Here is a 20,797-nt window from a genome sequence, read left to right as displayed (position 1 = left end):
TCCATCTTCCTTGCAATTGAGGTGTGCTGCACCCGTGACCCAAATAGCTGTGGCTCTACCCGGACGATTTCCTCCACCATGACCCTGAGCTCCTCCTCCGAGAACCTGGGGTGTCTTTGCCGTGCCATGGGGTGGTGTACGTGATGTGTGTGGTGATAAGTGTGGTGATATGTAGTGGTGTGTTTTGTGAGGTGCGTGGAAGTTGTGTGGGTGATGGTGTTGTGTGCCTGTGGATGCTAGTTTGTTGATGGTGGTGTCTCTCTCTGGCCTTCGGTCGTGAATTTTGGTCGTAGGGGTTTGTGGTTGATGTGGGTGTGTGTTTTATATTGTATTGGGTGTGTGGGAGTGGTGTGTGTATGGTATCAGGTGTGTGTATTTCAAATTGTCCAATGTGGCTGTGTTTTGTAGAAATGTGTGTATTTTGAGCGCGGCGGTGTGTACCGCCAATGGAATACCGCGTGGATTCATGTGTCGTGATAATGTGGGCGTATTTCTGTTGCCGTGACGGTGTTGTTTTTTTTTCGCCAGTTTATCACTGACCTTTGGTGTGGCGGACTTGTGTGGGTGTCTGAATTTTGGCAGATTCCGAGATGTGGGTCATAATAGCTGTGGCAGAATTCCGCTGCCGCAGCGGTGTGTTGACGGTCTTCTGCACCACGGTAAGTGGCTTTTACCGCCATTGTTGTAATGACCCCCATAATGCCTTAAAAAAGGAGCTCAGATTATTATATATTTAAAGAATCCTTATTATTTTATGGAACACATTAGGACACATTTCTCCTCCCTAAACCGACATATAGCCAGCAAGAACTGAGAGACTTGTATCAGTTTTTGAAATTTGTAAAGCCTCTCTGTAGTCCCTGGTCCCTATATTCCCGGAGAATGGTAGAATCCATTTACTCCTAATACTTTGTTAGGAGGGGCAGAAGAGTAGAACATGTTCTAATGATTCTTTTGAATTGATACAAAAGGGCACTATCTGTCACTTGGTTCAGGTACGCACCCCCAGCTCACTGTAAAGGAAAGGAGCAGCAGCGTTCCGTGCCTGAATTGCAGACAGAGCTTCCTGGCAGTTACAGGTTCTATATCATCCAGGAACCTCGCCACTTCAAAACCATCTTTCATCATTAAAATGTTAGACATTAAGGGGCTTATACTAGACTGGCTTTGTATAATGCTCCTTATGTTGCCAGTAGGCTCTCTTGATTACCTCTTTATGCGCCAAGCTGTCCTCCTCAGGAATATCCCAGATTCACTCCAGCCCAATCCTAGTAAGAGTTGTTTTATGTGCCTAACCAGGGTGTGTTGCAGCGACTTTTGACTGTAACAATGGAGGACATCTACCTATGGCCCCATAGCTCAATGCCATACAAGGTAGCTCCCAGGGTCTGCCTATTGTAAATTTGGAGTACCAGAGAGATTGGGTGAAATTGTGATACTTATTCATCTTCACTATACCCCCAGATGTTTGCTTTAGTTTGAGTCTGCACTTTGCAATATGAGTTTGCCAGTCAAAATGCTCTGAAAGGGTAACACCCAAGTAGACAAAGGTGTGTACATGCTCCAAGGGAAACCCTCTCATTGTGGGATTGGAGCAGGCGCGGCTCCTCCATTTGGGCGGAGGAGCGCCACCCCCCCCCCGCTAGCAGCAACCACTGAAAATCTTTTTACATGGAAAGGATAATAAACTCTGTTTATTATCCTTTCCATGTGAAAGGGGCGGGGCATTGGGGTGATGAGCTGAGGGGGGTGCACTGCACACTCCCCTCAGAGTGCATGTGTGTTTGGCCGGCTGTCCTAGGCCGGCCAAACACATATGCGCACAGGGCTCTCTCCAGCCTAGCAACACGGTTTCTGGGCTGCAGAGAGCCTGCACAGGCTCCCAGTCTGCCTAGGAGCGCCATGGCTGGGCGCTCCCAGCCAATCCTGATGCTACTCTGAGCAGCATCAGGATTGGCCATAGGGCAGGCTGGGAGCCTGTGCCTGCAGCAGCGACGGGAGAGGAGCAGCGCGTGAGCAAAGCAGGTAAGTGGTTTTAAAAAAAATATATTATTAATTGTTTACGCACCCCTCCGCACCCCCAACCTGACAATGCTCAGCGAGCCACTCCTAGATTGGAGTGAGTAGAGCGACATTGGTTAAACACCATATATTTTGTTTTCTCATCATTAATGTCTAAGCAAGCCCCTTAACTTTCAAAAGTGGTCAAATCGGTCAAGGATTCTCTGTAACCCCATAAGTGTTTTGGAAAGTAGCAGTGTGTCATCTGCAAACATCAGGGCAGGCACCCTGATGTTTGCAAGACTGGATGAGTCAGTCACAATGGTTCACAAAGGAAACCAGTCAATAATAAACACGGTAAATTAGGTGGGTGCAAGTATGCCTTTTCCCTTACTGGCCCACATCTTACTTGTGCAAAGTTATTGTCATGAAGTCTCATATATTCATATATTCTTAACCCTACTCCTCAGCCTTCACTTATTTTATTCTACAGTATACTCACTACCAGTTGATATGAAAACATATGAATACTTTCTATCGGTTTAGGCCGTCTGCCTAATTTACGACGGGGAGGTTGTCGCCATAGTGGCTACCTCCCCGTCGGGCCCATTAAGAGTTTCCTGCTAGTTCAGCAGGTGAAACCTGAGTTTCCGCTCACTGGCCTAGTGGGTAACACCCTAGAGCATTGTCTCCAGCTTGTAATCGAGCCAGTAGCAATGCTGTGGGATGCAGGGTGCACCAGCACCCTCTCAATGTTCACTGTCTGCAAAGCATTGCGATAGTGCTGGCCAGGGGGATCCCTGCACCCATTCTCTACCAGCCTTTTCAAGGTGGTACTACCGCCATGAAATTGCTGGAGGAGAATGAGGTTGTAATCCCAAAGGCAGCGCTATTGCAGCACTACCCTGACAGATTAGGACACTGCCACCACCAGACCGCTGGGATCTCTGATCCTGGTGAAGCTGGTGGTCCCACCGCGGCACAACTCATAATATGGTGCTCGGACCGCCGCACTGGCGGTGGTCTGACCGTCACGGCGATTCTGGTGGTCTAGTGACCCGCGGGCCCTAAATCTGCTCCTCCGTCACAAATGTATGCACTTTCCTCAGTGTTTGTTAGACTGAAATTAAATAGTAAATCTGCCCTCCCCTGTGTATGCACTAACCCAATGTTTTTTTTAACTGTAGCTAGAATAGTAAATCTGACTTGCATCCCTAATGTATGCACTTTCTGTAATATTTGTTGGACTAGAGGTAGAATAAGTAAATTAACTCCCCTGCGCCACCATATTTATGCACTTTCCCCAGTGTTTTTTAGACTGAACGTTGACTAGTAAGTCTGATCTCTCCCAATGTATGCTCTGTAATTGTTATTTTTCTACCTTAGATTATATGGATGCAAGCTGATTTTTTTATATTGTTACAACTGTATTTTAGTCCCTCAATATTATTATGGCTGGTACTTTGACCTTCAAGCCTTCCTGCTGCTGCCCCTTCCCTTATATAAGTTCTGTGTGCTGCAGGAATATACCCTTACTCATACACAATATTGTTCATAGAAACATGACAACTGATTATTTGTTACTTGTATCACCATCAAAATTAAAAATCTTCACCCTCCTCTGTTGAAAGGACTGATGAATTGGGCCCTACATGCACTCAGTGTGCCATTTCACTTTAGGCACATATATTTCACCAATGCCTTTAAGGCCTTTTACAAATTGCAGAGTTACTTTGGGGCTATTTAAGGGACAGGCACATCTGTATAGGAGCATATGGCTGCCCACTGAAATTCGGTAGGCATTAATATACCTGTTTCTGCTAGCTATCTACATAATCTAGAAATTATCATCTCCACTTAAGCAATAGTAGCTAACTTCGTGTATTGACTTGGTTCTAATCAGTATGAGTAAGAGTAAAAAAGTCCTAATAGTAATCATGAGAAAGATTTCCAATACCTCATCTAGATATGCAGCAGCTTCCAAAATGTTTAAGTATGCGTTACAACTCCTTGTGCCAAATTAGCATTTTGAGGCAAACCTCGAGAACCATGGACCTGATTTATACTTTTTGGTGCACTAAAGCAGTTTTGCACCAAATAATTTAGCACTGGCTTGCACCATTTCTGTGCACCAGCCGGGCACCATATTTATGGAATGGTGCAAACCAGTGCAAAGGGAAGGCTAGTGTAAAAAAAAAAATGTTAGTTGGGTGGGCTGGCGGTATAGAAGAAGGGGATTTTACACCACAAAATGACGTTAGGCAGGTTAGAGTAAAAAAAAAGACTCTTACCTATCTAGAGTCATTTTCTGACCCAAAACCATCCATACCACATGATTCTGGTCTTAGAAAAGACAAGAGTCATGCCCACCACCCCATTGACCAGCACAGGGGACCAGGGTCTCCTGGGCATGGCCATTGCACCCTGTGCCATGTATGGGGGCCCATATTAGGGCCCCCTACGCCACCTTAAAAAATAAAATAAAATACTTACCTGTACTTACCTGGGATGGGGTCCCCATCCTCTGCTGTTCCTCTGGTTTGGGTGGGGGTGTCCCTGGGGCCTGGGGAGGGCACCTGTGGGCTTATTCCATGGTGTTCCACCATGGAAAAAGGCCCACAGGTCCCCTAACGCCTGCCCTGACTCAGGTGTTAAAAAATGGGGCAAAGCAAGCTTTACACCATTTTTGACCTCTCCTCCCTCCCATGTACCATTTTTCCACGGGAGTATAAATATGCCATTAAGGCATTAGAGTCATTTTTTGCACAGAACGCCTACTTTGCATCTCATTATGACTTTAACTCCATAAATTTGGCGCTAGATGGGTTTAGCGCCAAAGTATAAATATGGAGTTAGTTTTGCACTGAATTCAAGTAAAAGAAATTACGCTAATTTGGTGCAAAGTATAAAATGCCCCCATGTTTGCACATATGTATATACATTCAGAGCCTCAGTCTTTTATCAGCAACCCAAAGCCCTGGGGAAGATTTTACATGACATATGTTATTTTTACACTTTGGAGCTGATTATGAGATTGGCGGTTGAACCGACCGAACTCCAATACAGCGGTGGGGAGGCGGCCGTCAAGTTGGCAGCCTCACCACTGGTTTATTACAATGTTTCCAGCGGGCTGACTGGTGGAAATGTATTACAATGTTCCCACCAGGCTGACTGCCGGAAACAGTGCAGCGGCATTGACCTCGGCTACCTTAGGGAGTGGAGGCCAATGCCATTGCACACAGCACCCTCGGAATGCGCACTGTTTGCCATAGCAGACAGTGCACATTCCGAGGGTGCCGACATGGTGGCCCCTGCAGTGCCCACAACATGGTCTTAGGCAACTCTGCTTTTACAATGGCCTTTTCCCCGCCATGAAGTGGCTGGTGGAAAGGAAAGTCGTGATCAGCATGGTGGGGCCGAACTCAGCATTGCCATAGCTGACCACGACTTTCAGTGCTATCAACCCATCAGGATCCCTGATCCTGGTGGAGGTGGAAGTCGCCTGGCAGTCCGACTGCCAGGGTTGTAATCTGGTGGTCGTACCACCAGGATAGCAGCAGTCGGACCACCACCATTAGTTTGGGGGGGTTTTAGGATTGCCAAACTCGTAATCAGGCCCTATGTCTTCATAACCTAACTTGGTACATATTTGTAAAGTAAAGATTAGGTAAATGCATTAAAGAAATGTAATCTGTTGATGGCATCTACAGCCGAACATGCTTCCAACCTCAACGCCAGGACTTCTTACTCAGCTTTGAATACTGAGACACTTGTCTGAAAACTCACAGGCCCTCATTCCAACATTGACGGGCGGCGGAGGCTGCCCGTCAATGTTGCGCGTCAGGAATACCGCTCCGCGGTCCAGAGACCGCGGAGGGTATTCCAAGTTTTCCCCTGGGCTGGCGGGCGGCCGCCGAAAGGCCGCCCGCCAGCCCAGGGGAAAACGACCTTCCCACCATGAAGCCGGCTCGTAATCGAGCCGGCGGAGTGGGAAGGTGCGACGGGTGCTACTGCACCCGTCGCGTATTTCACTGTCTGCTATGCAGACAGTGAAATACATTTTGGGGCCCTCTTACGGGGGCCCCTGCAGTGCCCATGCCGTTGGCATGGGCACTGCAGGGGCCCCCAGGGGCCCCGCGACTCCCCCTCCCGCCATCCGGTTCCCGGCGGGAGAACCGCCAGGAACTGGATGGCGGGTGGGGGAGTCGGAATCCCCAAGCCGGCGCAGCAAGCTGCGCCGGCTTGGAGGATTCCTTGGGGGCAGCGGGAAACCGGCGGGAGACCGCCGGTTTCCCTTCTCTGACCGCGGCTAAGCCGCCGCGGTCAGAATGCCCCGCGGGGCACCGCCGGCCTGTCGGCGGTGCCACCGCGTCCCGCGGCCCTGGCGGAAGTAATCCGCCAGGGTCGTAATGACCACCACTGTCTTTAATGCAATAATCTCACAGCATCACTAAGCCGTTAGCTTGATTTACAGAATGGTGCAAACAGATATTGGACTGCTTTTGTGGCAGAATTTTCATTTGCAACAAAAGTGAAAATCCACCTATTACTAAAATAAGGGATAATTTGCTAGGCAATCAAGTCCACTAACGTTTGAGCCGTTAGTTTGTGGAAAGACTATTATCTTTTAGGCAGCAAATTTAGTCAAAAGATTGGCTGATTTTCTACCAGAAAGTTACTCTACTTAGACCTAGTGAATATAGAAGAAAACTGGCACCTTATTGTGAAAAGAAACCGTCAAATCACATTTGCCAAATTGTAGTTATAAAATGTGTAGATGTAAGAGCATGGATTAACATGGTTTTGTGTTGTCATTAAAGAGTTGATCATACATGGAGTACATATAAGTACTTCTGTCAACGCTGATGGAGCGACAAGTGCTCGTTCCAAGAAGCAATGAAACACTGCATGAAGAAAATGTTACTTCTTCCAGCATAGTTTGTGGAATTCAGGTTAAACCAGATGAAAGGAACCAGGATGTGGTAGGAGGGATGGATGTGAAATTGTGATGTGGACCATACCAGACGGCACGTGGTACCTTTTGTAGAACTGTATTGTCGCTCAATGAGATGTGTGTAACAGAATGTCATGACATGTTCGTTAGGGGCCAGTGCTTTGATAGGATCTAAAGATTCCAGGTACAATTGTTAGCAAATTACCTATTATTGTAAACTGAGTGCAATGTGTTTAAACAGCCATAGGGCTGAGTTACTTGTCCTTGCTAGAATGTTGAAGAAAGGTTAATATGGGGTTCGGTATAGGAATGAAGATTGCATACAACATAAAATATTATTTTCCCAGTATTTTCCTGTATTTTGTGGAATTTCATTCTACAAGATACAGTGCTCCAGTGGTGCAAACTTCTAAATGAGACCGACTTTTCCCCTTTGACCAAGCTATTACACATCATAGCTGTATATGTTAATACTTCTATATTCATTTGTAGGTAAGGCCAAAATGCAGCATATTGACAATTTAAAACACCATCGATAGGTACATCGATAAAGAAAGACGTTACCCTACGTATACTGGAAATGTAGACACAGCGTAAACATACCAGGGCAAATAGCTTTTATGCCAAGTACCCTACTCCCTTTTGTATCTGCTTCACGTAATCAGGCTAAAAATGTAGAACAAGGTATGTAAGTGGTTGTTATGCTCATTTCGCATGTGTTCTAGCTACTAGTTCCGCGGTATGCATTGGCTGGTGCCACCAGGCTGAACATAGTAGCAATTGCCATTCAACCACAGAAACAGGTGCAGTTTGTGGTCCACTCCTGAAAGGCACATGTGCCAAATAAGATGCAAATCGTGTTTGCATCCCTAGTGGGGGATCAAAGTAACCCCGATAAACTATTGGTAACTTTATAGACTTTCCACTTAAAAAAACACCTGTTCTTGAAATATGTTTTGTCCATCCGCTGACACATTATTTCATTTTGAACGTTTCTACAGTTCTGATTGAGTGAATGGATTAATAATGTATAAAGCGCTGCTGCGTCCAAAGAAAATAGGCTTCCAGGCGCTTACAATGTGTAGTGTTTCCAACGTGATTATTGTTCATACCTCAATAGTGAAGCACGCCCTCAACAAACACTAACTTCTGTATTGTAGAATGTCACTGGCTGCTATTAGTGAGTACTAAAAACAAGCAACAAGAGCCTCACAGCAATACAAATGTCAAAGGCACACACAATTTTAATATTTACTGAAGTTAAAATATCAACTGATTTGAAAAAGTCCAAAATCTGGTCGCGATTATCAACCAGGAATAAAGCCAAAAACAGGCAGCTTTAATTCCCATCTTCTGGGAGAATACAGTCATTAAATATGTTGAGGTAATGATTAGATGCCAAGAAGGCCAATTAATAGCACAGTTAAGTACACAATGCACAATTAGGCAGCTCATATTTGATCAAATCTACATAATCTGGAGTCACATTAACAATGAGGTTCATGTTAAAATCATGAGGTTAACAGTTCGATAGTAAATGAGCAGTGTCTGCATATTTGGCTCATTTGATAAATCTATCATCATTAGCAACCATGAGAGATTTCTTGTGTATTTGTATGAAACAGCCAATTCTAAATTACTACACAGAATCTGTAATTCGGCGACGTGATTCAGCAACTTTTTGAGCTTTCCCTTGCATCAGGCAATGGAAGAAATGTCTCCACCAACCAAGCACTCTTGATATTTTTCTACTTTTGGCCCTTGAGATTTACTCCACAATATTCTATTCTATTCTTGTCTATTATAGTGAGAACCTGACAGTGGAGCAAAGAACGTTGTGCACGAGAGCAGCTGTTGGTGGATTTTGAATTTACATTTAGTAAAATAGTTAAATAGTTTACTCGACCAATGTATGATCATGAATACTTTAAAATAAACAGATACATCCCATTATCCTAGAAAATGTAATATAGCACTAATTTAAAACAAATTTTCATACAAATCACTTTCCAAAATACTATAGATAAAAGCAAATCTCCAGACTCATTAAATAACCTGTCAATAAAGTGCTTGTGCTCTCGTAAATCTCTGTAGTTCCATGCATCAGTGAACTGATGCTAGAGCATACAACAGTTTTCTCATCGAGGTACAGTGATATCTAAAAATTATTAAATCTGTTTGGCCGAATACAAGTTCAGAATCTGTGCATATCGGTTGGCCAGGCTCAGATACCTTTGCAAATTAAATTGTTAAAACTTATTACAGCTTTTGATTTTTACCATAATACAAAACCCGAAAAGTGCAGGTACTGAATTGGATTATGGTCACAAGGGGGCATATTTATGAAAAACGATGCACAACTGTGCTAGCGCAGTTGTGCATCATTTTATTTAACACATGCTAGCGTAATTCCTTAGCGCCATCTGTGCGCCATATTTATGAAATGACGTAGGATGGCGCTAAGGAATGGTTAGCATGAAGAAAAATACACTAACATCAGAGACATGCGTAAGGAAAAATTATGCTAATCTTGCAAAAGTGACGCTAGACCGTTTTCTGGCACGTAAACATGTTGCAAAAGGGTTAGTGCCATTTTTACACTGCATTAGCGTCAAAACAAAATGCACAAGCAGGAAGGAGTGCAATTACAAGAGAGAGATGGAATCATCAGGCAAGGAGAGACCCCAGGAAGACCACAATCAACCGTGTACCAGCCAGGAAGGTCCAGAAAAGTCCCAGGAGAAGGAAAAGAGAAAGCACAAGTGTCAATTTAGCGAGGAGGAGCATGACATCCTGGTCAGAGAGGTGATGGAGCACCAACACCAGCTCTTCATTACCTCCAAATTGCCAGTTGGTAGGGGAGATGCAATATGGCAGGCAATAGTGGACAAAATCAACAGCGTTGCAGAGGTGAAGAGGACTGTCACTGGGGTCAAGAAGTGCTGGCACGATTGCAAGTAAAGGACTAAGGAGACACTCGCCCGGAATCGTAAGGCAGCAGTGCAGACTGGAGGTGGAAGTCCCCACCACAGAAGGACCTGGATGAGCTGGAGGAGATGGTTGCAGCGGTCGTCCCAGAGGAGCTGGTCACTGGAATCACAGGACAGGGCAGACTAACAGAAACCACCACAAATGCAGGGTAAATTGCAGGGGGTGATATCTGGAACTCCACTAATGGCAGCTGGGGAGGCACCCAGGACACACTCAATTCATGCTAAAGGGTTGCATCAGGACACATACACCCTGAATCAAGATGCACCATACCCACCCAAGCCACACATGTACTGATGCTTTGGTTTGTGCTATGCACTCCAACATGTACACAACGTCAACATAGGCCACTCACTATGGCAATACTCCAGCATGTAAATATGCACCACATTGCCTGGTAGGCACTTGCAAATAGTGTGTCTTTGCCATTACAACACTCATTGCATATAGTCAAAGCCCCTGTACCAACACAACGTAGACATCAGAGACTAAGACGGAAGTCAATACCACCCCAGGGATGGTGTCAGGGTGGTGTCTCTGGCCAAAATGGTGCGGGGAGAACAAATCTGTGCAGGCGCAGAAGGAATTGCAGGGCTTTACTGTATTCAAATAAATATGGCACATCACTGCGTAGCGAAACTGCTGCAATGTACCTCAACACATCTTGCAGCTGCCCTGAGCCATGACAAATGTGAAAAAATGCTCTAAAGCTTACAACCTGTGGAACACAATCCATACAGGGTGAACCCACAACAACTCACGCACAACCATATGGTCATATGGGAATGCCCACAAAATAAAATACATAAACACATTGTGTATGTATGTGAACATCATGTGTGCAGCTGTACTAGTGGCTGCAACCTCACCATCTGACAAGATAGAGGGCTAAATCAAACAGAAAATGATGGTGTGTGCTGCAGTACAACATTAGGCAGCATCACGCACCATCATTTTCAAAACGCAGGGATGCGCCCTATACATAAGAAAACATTGCACATCTGAGTACCCCCTGCGCAAGTGGAAATTAGATGTTGTGCGCCAATGCAGCCACCATAGTGCAAGGATGGCAACGTTGAGGGGGAGAATGTTTTTGTGCAGGAAGAAACACCTTCCTGTACAAAAACAAACTTTAAGTGCAATTTGCTCTTACTCTGTGTACAGCAAAATGCAGCACACATAGAAAAAGCAAAAAGTCCAGTAGAAATGTAAGCATTACTCCTAGATTTGCCATGCTAAACTCACCCCTGGGCTGGTGTCAGATATTGGCCCAGCATCCGGTATACAAATAGTCCAAAATCTGAGGCAATGTCAAAACGCGATGGGTGTTGCTGTCTATGCTCACAGCAACACCCATTGCTCAAACCTTCCATACAAAGTGCTGGGTGTGAAGGGGCCATATATAAAAAGTGGCATCAAGGGACAAAAATTGGCTTCATGCCACCAAATATATACGGGGCAGGGCATTGTGCCACCTGAGCCTCACCAAAAGTGACACTCAGGTGGCACTTGGGGCACCTGTATATGCCCAAAAATACCTAAGGGCATGTTTATGAACCTCTAGCGCCACCGGAGCATGACTTTTCATGATACTCTGGTGGCGCAATGCCTTGCGCCGTATTCACTAGGTAGCGTTGAGCCACTTTTTTGTGACTTAACGCCATCCTGTAAATACGGCATTTCACACTCAGCCCTGTGCGTGGAAGGGGCGTGCAATGGGTGTTTCTGTGGGCCTGCCACAGCAACATCCATTGCATTTTGACGCTGCATCAGATTTACAAGTTTTCATAAACCTGAGGCAGCGCCAAAATTTAACACCACCCCAGGGGTGTTGTTAACAAGGCACAACGAGGAAGAATACTTTTACTTCTCCTCGTTTAGTGCTTTTTCTATAAGAGCAAAATACCAGACATGATTGTTAATGTGCGGGAAGGAGTCTCTTCCTGCACATAAAAAATAATTTCAAAATGACGCTTCTGTGTGTGCTGCATTTTGCAGCAAACACAGAAATGCCAAATCGCCATTAGTGATTGTTTATGTGCAGGAAAGGACTCCTTCCCACGCATAAACAGTCAAACCCATCAACGCAGACATCCTTGCATGATATGCAATGGTGCAAAGATGCCTGCATTGGCGCTAGGCAGCTCAGTTTAGCGCCAGCGCAGGGGAAAACACAGGGGTGCATGGTATTCAATTAAATACGGCACATCCCTGCATTGTAAAAAATGATGGAGGGTAGTCTTGCCCCTTTTGGTGCAGTGTCGCGCTCCGTCATTTCCCATTATTAGTGACCTTGACCTATGTGCGATGCACAGTGCTTCACATAAGTACAACCTCAGCTTGGGTCACTGAGCCTCCTCTGGCAAATACATGATGTCCCATGTCAACAGTCAGTACAATCGAATATTGATTTTACACTTTCTCATTGCATAGGATTATGGCTTACCTCCTGCCGACCTGCCTGTCCTGGATTTTGCAGAAGACACGGATGACCAGCTGCCAACCATCAATGAACAGACTCTCCAGGATGTCCTAGGATCACTCAATACACCACCTCCAGTTGCAGGAAGGACACACAGGGGGTCATTCTAAGTCTGGCGGGCGGCGGAGGCCGCCCGCCAGACTTCCCCCACCAAAATACTGCTCCGCGGTCGAAAGACCGCTGAGGGTATTTTGGGATTTGCCCTGGGCTGGCGGGCGACCGCCAAAAGGCCGCCCGCCAGCCCAGGGTAAATCAACCTTCCCACGAGGACGCCGGCTCAGAATTGAGCCGACGGAGTGGGAAGGTGCGACGGGTGCTGTGGCACCCGTCGCGTATTTCAGTGTCTGCAAAGCAGACACTGAAATACAGAGTGGGGCCCTCTTACGTGGGCCCCGCGGCACCCCCTACCGCCATCCTGTTCCTGGCGGGAGACCCGCCAGGACGCGCTCCGCCGCCATGGAGGATTCTCAAGGGCATCGGAAAACCGGCGGGAGACCGCCGGTTTTCCAAATCTGACCGCGGCCAAACCGCCGCGGTCAGAATGCCCTGCGGGGCACCGCCGGCCTGTCGGTGGTGCTCCCGCCAACCCTGGCCCCGGTGGTCTCAGACCGCCGGGGTCAGAATCAGGGCCACAGTGTTGCAGGGTCTGCACATGAACCACCTAGCTATCAACACATGCCAACACCCAGTACTCACACAGCTCTGAACTCCGAGGACCCAGAGATCATCTTTCAGAGGACAGTGGTAGGGGACCATTGGGAGCTGGCCAAGCAGGTGCAGATCGGGATGGATACCATGGCAGGCAGCCTAGAGGGAGTGTGGATATGCCTCAGTCGAAATAAGGACAACTCAGCTGCCATCAGAGGCACCCTTTTCCTGCTACATTGTCTCCAGCAGTCTCTGGCCGACATAGCTGCAGTCATGAAGCAGAGGCTATAACAAATGAACTCCCTAACTGGCAGCAGCATAACAGACAACAGGCCGGAAGCTATGCAGAATAGCCTGGAGTCCATGCAGCAGGAAGTGGCCTCCCTCAGGAAAAACATGGCTGCATACCACTGTGATGTTGCTGTGTGTTGAAAAATTAGCAGTTCCTCCTTGCTGTAGTGATGCCTTATGTGTTCCCACAAATGGCAGCTGCCAGGACCTTTGACTCCATATCTCTATCCCCCGAAGTGTGAGTGGTCCCCCCACCTCTACAACAGCATTACCCATGGCACAGGAGGCACCACACACATCAGAGGATGAAGATGTGGAAGGAATAACATTCACAAGGAAAAGCACCCGGCAGCACCAGTCTGTGACACATGGACAGTTTGTCCTTTGTTCTGGTCTTAAGATCATGCGAGTGCTATGACAGTAGGAAATGCGCCCTCTTCACCTAACCGCTGTTGAATTGTCTGCTATGTGCTGTCATTGACTATTTCATACCAATTGGCAATTTTTTATCTCCTCACTAATGTACACTACTCCTAACCATGTCTCATGACATGTTCATCAACGTGGACTCCAATTGCACTACATATGGCTAATGTTCACTCATGGGGTCTGTGAAATGGACATTGTATAGAAATCACAATTACGATTGCACCTGTAAATAAAGCACCTTGTACACATGTAGCATTTCTATGTTTACTGTGATCTATCTACTCAGCTAAAAGATAGCATTGTGTTGATCCATGTCAATGTGTACAGAATATCAGTACATGAGTGCATGCCTGTCACACACAAAGCCACACACTAGGATCCTAACATGAGAAAGGTGAATGATGGTGCTGTCAACTACAACCAACTTACTGAGTATAATATATGCATTTGAACAGATATCCTTTGAAGTAGACATGTGGCATGCATGACTCTGAGCCAATTGAATGGAAATGTACCCAAATTGGAGTACCAGTACAACTTATTTGTGTAGTACAGGAGAAGCTAACCTTATGAGTGATGGCCACCTGCCAGTGTTGCAGGATACAGTTCCAAATTTGCCTGTTGTCAGATGTACCACACTTGCCAACAATGAAATTGCAGGACCCCACCAAAGGCAGGTGAAGTACCATATTTACCTGTCCAAGATAAAGTATACATACACATTGTGAATGGCTGGAACACCAGATGGCAAATATATGCAGTAGTAGACAGTATATAGCAGCCATTCTGACAGCTCTTTGGTCATAGGGGATGCACATGGTAAACCTGGGAAATCAAGACAGTAAGCATACTCTAGGTTATTCCCCCAACTTGGCTCATGAGAACCCCTAGAAACTCAATCAACTTACAAAATAATTAGGGAGATAAACAGGATTTAACTGTATACCAAAAAATAACCTAAAACCTACCCTATCGTAAACTATCCTATACTAACTAAACTTAACTAACAACTACACTCATCTAACCTATTCAAAACTTATCTTATACATATAACACCACACTCTAAACATTGGCCCCTCACCACCCTTGAGAAGACAACATACAAGAAGGACAACATAAACTATGACAACACATGTACTAGCCTAACCTATGGCTTAAACATATATATGTTTTGGTATTTATTTTATATATATATATATATATATATATATATATATATATATATATATATATATATATATATATTTTTTTTATGCACATATACCCAAATATGACCCTCACTCAACCGCCTGCAATAAAAAAAATGTAGAAAAACCTACTCCCCACTATACTTAACCTAACCTATGCCTACACTGCACTAACCTAATAATACCCATCTAAAACACAATATAAAAGGGGAAAGAACTGGGAGGCTGCACAACACTAAAAGTTCATTTCCTGGTTTTCTTAATTTCTTTCTTGATGTATCGCAACATCCTCCGGTTCTCAGCACTCTCCTCCTCCAATTTTTTAAGTCTGGCTAAAATCTTGGCCACGTCCCGTCTCATGTCTTATTAAAACTGGCTAGCAACAACTGCAGCAGGTGGCTGAACTGGTGCCTGGGTCATGAGTGGTGCAGCTGACTTGGAGGGCCTTGGACTGGCTGTGTCCCCCTGCACCCCTGATGTTTTTGCTCCAGTGTCCTTGTGTGGCTGTGGAGCTCCACCATGTGCAAACGCACGCCATTCTCCAGATGCCTTCTCACTGCTGAATCTCCTGCCCTTTCCGTGGTATCCTCTCTCAACCTCCATTATTTGCTGGTAGCATTCGGCCCTCTTGTGAAAAGCACGACTCTGGTCTTGTGTGATATTGGCAGCTGAAATATGAGGAGTAGAACACATCAGTATCAACATTGGGTGGAGGTTGTACAGACATATTATGTACACTGCAACTGCAGATAACACATACAGTCCACCATTCATTCCTCAACAATGACTTACTCCTCATCTATGACTATTTCCTACCAGCTATCAACAGTATCATTAACATGTCACTGGGATGACGGCAATCAATTGTTAACCAACGGGGCCCAGAGCTGATTGGGCAAAATTCTCCATGATCATCATTTGTGTCATCAGACTTGTGAGGATCACATGCCCCAACAAGTCTTGATTTCCTGTGTCCCTGTGCATAAGGGGGGCTGTGCATGCACTCCATCACCTCAACACACCTGGTGATACATCAAGGCTTGCCCAGTCATCATGGGTGCAAGGTGGGGGTCATAAGATAGGGGGTCTGGTAACTTCCCACCGGCTAGTCTAAGGTTTGGTAAATCCTCATTCATGTGTCCTGGTGTAAGACCTGACCTGAGCATACACTACAAGGGGGCACACCATTGCCCATGATGTGCCCACATGTACAACTGATGCAATGTCCCTAGAAAGTATGGCCGAAGCCTGAGTTGCACACCAAAAATTTCAACACATTACAGAACTGAAGTCCCCTACCCTGTGCTATGTTGTGCGATATGTGTTAAATGGCACTTACATGGTGGCTGTATGGGTGCCCTTTGGCCCACAGTGAGTTAGGCACTCCACTGGGTGCTGCAACAGTATCCTGATACATTGTATATCTTTGCACATGCCTGTCAGACATCATCAAAGTACCAGGTACGCATACAGCAGTCACATCATATGCATATGTGATATGACCTACATCACTCACAAATATCATGGGGGAGAGGCCATGTTGTAAAAACTGCTGCGATCTGGCATGGGAAGAATCATAGACTTTTCCCACAACCATCTGGAGCTGAGTTGTCTACTAATTGTGTACACTACTGACTGTTGTACAACACAATATGGCTCCTTGCAGTATTACAGCTTCATAATATCTGAAGGGTACTCAGGCACCTGTGGTGCATGTGTCTCCTACATAAGCCCCTTAGAGACCTACGTTGATGTAACCCACGTCTGTACCGTCTTGTCAGTAAGTGTAAGCTATGTGTGGCACACAGTGCTTTCAACAGTGCTGTGACAAAGTGAGCTGAGTGAGCAAGTCATCCTAGTGGTAAACCAGAGCAATTGATAAACATCTATGATCAGTCAATCACACATAGTCTCAGATAATGTAGACCCATGCACCAACATACCATCACTGTCCCTGACACTCCTGTGGTGCTTCTCATTGCACCATTTACACATAGCATTGTCATGCAGGTGGCTGTTAGCTCTACTCCTCCCTGACCATATGGGACTTCTTGACACTGTATACTGCATCTGAGGGGCATGCGATGGGTGTTGCAGTGGTTGTCCCATTGTGACACCCATAGCCTTTGAGCCTGCCCAAATGTTGTAGACATCTACCTCATTGTCACAGCAAACTGACAAACTACTGCCCAGGGGTTGTGTGGAAATTCCAAAGTGTTGAGGAATGCCATGATACATCCTTCTGTTAAGTAAGTAATATGTGGGTGCCATCAAAAGGCACACAACACACACGAGCAATAATGATATGGGAGTTTACTCATGTGAAAATAGTTGTACCTACATGCACATTGACTGATTGAAATAATGGATGTATTGCCAATAGTGTTTGGCCAGCCATTGTTGGCATGGTATACCATTATTTGTCCAGGGAGGGATAAGAACATGGGCATAGCATATGCCTCTACAGAGACACACTTGCTCTGTGGTCAAGGATTCATTTTTTTGGTGCAGATTACTGAGTAATGTGCCAGAAGATGCAGGGCAGTCCCATACTGTCAGTGAAAAGTGGCAGACATGTGCAACTGACTCAGCACATGTGTGCATGGTAATAGAAATAGTATAGAGTGTATGTGACACACAATGTACAGGAAGAGGGAAGTGCAAGTAGTCTGGACCCAGTGCACGGTCAAGCTCTCTTACATGGCCTTGGACAATGGTACAAGGGGGCCGATATAACAACAGTGGTGAAGCACCAATATCAGCAATACAATCCGTGTGGCCCTTGGTGCACCCCTTACCCCCGCCATGTGTGCGCATAATGAGAATTAAGGCACAGCATGATGCAGGTAGGGTCCAACTACATCTATTTATGTGTAGGTAACTGATGTACTCAGCAGGGGTTGCAAAAGATCATCACAACTTCTGCTGAGTACATGGGAGCCTATCACATACATTTTTAAGTCCCAATATGACACCTGCTCTCAGCAGCCATTCAGAGTGCATGAAATATGAAATTTAGTTATTTCTCATTTTTCCTGATGGCTTATACATTTGCCTCACCAACAAGTTTTGGGACCCCCTTCCATACATGATGCATGGCACAGGCCTCATTTGGAGCTGCTCAATACCGAGTTGCCCTATGCACGCATCACAACACTTTTTAAGGTTGTGCAGGGAAAATGGTACCTCTGCCCTGCATCGACTTCATTATTGTAAATTTGAATTGCAGGCCTATGGTGGCGCTCCATACAGGTAGCATACTACATTTTCAGATCCACAACTATTACATGCAGCACTCAACCGTATCTGCAACTGTCATGCACATGCAGAAAATGGACTTTGTATGGGAATGGGAGAGTTACCAACTGCTCCACCAATCTCTATGCCCCGATGGTCCAGCAGATCTTGCTCCCTTGTAATGAGGTCTGTCCAGCGGTGCTTCAGTTGGTGGTTGTTCCTTCCTGTCCCAAAGGCTCTTGTTAGGTGGTGGAGCACCTTGCCCCGCCGCGGGGTAGCGTAGAATGACACAACCACCCTGTTCCAGCATCATGGGGAGGTAGTGCTGTGCCAGCCATATAAAACCCCCCATTTCATCGTCTGACTTCCTCGCCATCCTCCTTTCCCAGACATACTGAACTGCAAATGCCGTTCACCCCCCAAAGAAAAATGAAATTCCAAACAGCTAACCCTAATACTCCAGCAACTATACTACCCCAGACAACACCCCACAATACAGCAACAGAAACAATACACTTACAGTACAAAAGACAAGGTTACCTATAGGACACAGCAAAATAAACACTCAAAACATTCCAAAACTCCTATAGCACCAGCTCCATACACCCTCACACAGTCACAGACCATAAGACTGTGAAGTTTAAGTGAAAGTGAACTCACTGTACCACGTTTGCAGGCAGGATGTCCTGTTTCATCACTTCTTGGGCCTGTGCATAACGTTTCCAGTCATGCGTCGTTTTGTTTGACGCATGAAGTTCATGCTTTGATTTATTCCCATTTTGCGTGAAATTGCCTGTGGACGTGCAATAGACGTTCAGGAGCTAGGCGTCCTTTAGCTTAGGGGAATTGTGTGGTATATGCGTATGCATGAAAAAGTTTGACATATGACAGTCATGCATCGATTTTTCACCATAGTGCGTTAAAAGGGGTGTGAACGTGTGATTGCCTCTCAGGGCCTCGGCATCATTTTACTTATGATGCAGTGTGGATTTGATGCATTTGCATATTATTTTTTTACGAATGACGGAATTGCATGGATTTTTTCATTGTAGGGCTTGAGTGCACCCTGATTCACTTACCGTGTCACATGGGCTGTGCTACAATGTTGTATATGTGGTATGGCTGCATGTGTGTGACTATCCAGTATTGTCATAATGGTTTGTCTATGAGTCTGCTGCATGCGATTACTCATACCTTGTGCATATGTGCATGTGTAGCTACACTGTGTCCACATACATGTTGGCACATGTGTTCTATGTGTAGATATGTGTATGAATACTAATTTGTGGGTGGACTACAATGTTATGTCTGAGATGTGAATGTACACATACCTACAACACAATATATATGATAGCCTATGTCCAAGAAATGGTAAGGCATGTGACAACCATGACAATTTGTACTCAGTGTATTCAATGGACTAGGACTGCATTGACATCACATTACCCTTGGCAATTTCTCTGTGGTGTGTTGTTGGATTTTACTTCATGTTGCTCTGTTACATGTGTGGCATTTGGTTCCTCATGCAACTAATTTGCAAAAGATGTTATGTACACATGTGTTAGTGAAGGTTGATATATTCAATGCGTATTTAAAGATGTGTAGTGTCATTTCTGTAACATATGACCACAGTGGTGTGTTCATGGGATGTTAAACCTCACATTGATATCTTCCTGCATGGACACATGTTGGCATTTGACAAATGCATGTGTAGTCACATCAGTGCCACCTATGTTTCTGTATGTCGGAATGCATGTAAAGTCATTTCTTTCAGTCACTGATCTTGTGATACCTATGCCCTTACTTTTGTGCTAGGTTGCCTTTTGTTCAGAATCCATATACAGTACCATGCCTGAACCATTATAGTGGTACATTTGTGCTGAGATGTGTGGTATATGTGTGCTCACATTTGTCCACATCATGTTTGTTATGAGTGTCACATACAATGGCATACCACTGTGTAGCAGTGTTGCAGTGTGGCATAGATGCCAGTCTACGCATCATATCAACTGTGTGAGTTTGTATGGCAACACAAACCCATGGTTGCATATGAAGGGGCAGGTCAATGGTGCTCAGTTTAATTAGCCCCCTGTGTGTATGCATGAGGCCCCTGACAATGTCATACGTTTATGTAGTCAGTGATGTGTGGGTTTATTGAGCAGGGATGTAGCCTCTTCAGGATTGCTACTCAGTAGAACTATGCACACTCCCCAGCTGACAAACACATGAACAACTGTGATCATACAGGCCTGGATATCACATTTTCCTCTGTGGTACTTGATGTCAGCCTTGCACTCTCATGTACAGAGCTCTGGGTGCTTGCACAAGTAGGACATGTCTCATTATTTGATGTCCTTAGTTGTTTCCATGGGTAGCTTGTTTACGGGTTGTATATCTGTTGTGACTTCAATTTTGGGGACGTGCCAGGGTACAGATGGTGTTGTTTGTAACTGCCTCCTGTCATGGTGGCATGCAATGGGCAAATACCAGGGTATGCTAGTGGCCAACATGACTGGGTTATGTACTGACCTGGCCGCCCACTCTGTAAATATGGTAAATGTTGACATGTAGACATTG

The sequence above is a fragment of the Pleurodeles waltl genome, chromosome 8 (assembly GCF_031143425.1).
Source record: "Pleurodeles waltl isolate 20211129_DDA chromosome 8, aPleWal1.hap1.20221129, whole genome shotgun sequence".
Taxonomy (NCBI): domain Eukaryota; kingdom Metazoa; phylum Chordata; class Amphibia; order Caudata; family Salamandridae; genus Pleurodeles; species Pleurodeles waltl.
The sequence above is the reverse complement of the archived record's forward strand: the minus strand, read 5'-3'. Positions refer to the sequence as shown.